General features: G+C 49.7%; 1 pseudogene; it reads right to left on the bottom strand.

The window, feature by feature from the left end:
* Positions 1-398: 398 nt before the first annotated feature.
* On the bottom strand, positions 399-516 carry LOC126177762 (5S ribosomal RNA; annotated as a pseudogene).
* Between the last annotated feature and the right edge of the window lie 561 nt (positions 517-1,077).

Below are 1,077 nucleotides of genomic sequence, written 5' to 3'. Positions count from 1 at the left end.
TAAATATTTGGCGCAGTACCTTGTGAAACACCAAACGCTTCGGTTAACTTGGTTACGAAAGCACCCACCACACGAGTACCAACAATTTGCCCATATTAAATTCCTTTAGCTGCGATATAAAGGACTCGCTACTACACAGAACACTGTTCCGACCACGACCAGTATTTGCAGTGTAACATAACTCCGCCCGAACAGTCCATGAAGGCACAGGTGAAGTCAGTGCCCCGACCGGCCGCCGTGTCATCCACGAGCCACAGGCGTCACTGGATGCAGATATGGAGGGGCATGTGGTCAGCACACCGCTATCCCAATCGTATGTTAGTTTCCGAGACCGGAGCCGCTACTTCTCAGTCAAGCAGCTCCTCAGTTTGCCTCAGAAGGGCTGAGTGCACCCCACTTGCCAACAGCGCTCAGCAGACCGGAAGGTCACCCATCCAAGTGCTAGCCCAGCCCGACAGCGCTTAACTGCGGTGATATGACGGGAACCGGTGTTACCACTGCGGCAAGGCCGTTGGCATTTGCAGTGTACTGAGGACATTTCACAGGCGCCGTTCGTGGTCAAAAACAACAGCGCATCTTGTAGACTTGCCTAGCACCTGTATTTACGTTCAAGCATGGATTTCTCCCGGTGTTTCCATATCTATGTCGAAACTGTGTAGGTGGACAAAAGTAGTACACAGTGTTATGTACCGTTTCGCTGACCGAAAGGGTACGAGGACGTAGATTTAAAAACGTTGGAATTTCATAATCCAATGTAGAGCCGGCCAGGGTGGCCGAGCGGTTCTAGGCGCTACATTCTGGAACCGCGCGACCGCTACGGTCGCAGGTTCGAATCCTGCCTCGGGCATGGATGTGTGTGATGTCCTTAAGTTAGTCAGGTTTAAGTAGTTCTAAGTTCTAGGGGACTGATGACTCAGATGTTAAGTCCCATAGTGCTCAGAGCCATTTTAACCCAATGTAGAAGTACACTATCTTACTGAAAGACTTCACCTGTGGAATCCATATCAAACTATTGTATGAGTCGTTGCGCAAGTACGCCCAAGTAAATGTATTTTGAAACACGTAGCTGAATGAAGA

Source organism: Schistocerca cancellata, chromosome 3 (assembly GCF_023864275.1).
Source record: "Schistocerca cancellata isolate TAMUIC-IGC-003103 chromosome 3, iqSchCanc2.1, whole genome shotgun sequence".
NCBI classification, from domain to species: domain Eukaryota; kingdom Metazoa; phylum Arthropoda; class Insecta; order Orthoptera; family Acrididae; genus Schistocerca; species Schistocerca cancellata.
Note: the sequence above shows the minus strand (reverse complement) of the source record. Positions and strands in the feature narration are given on the sequence as shown.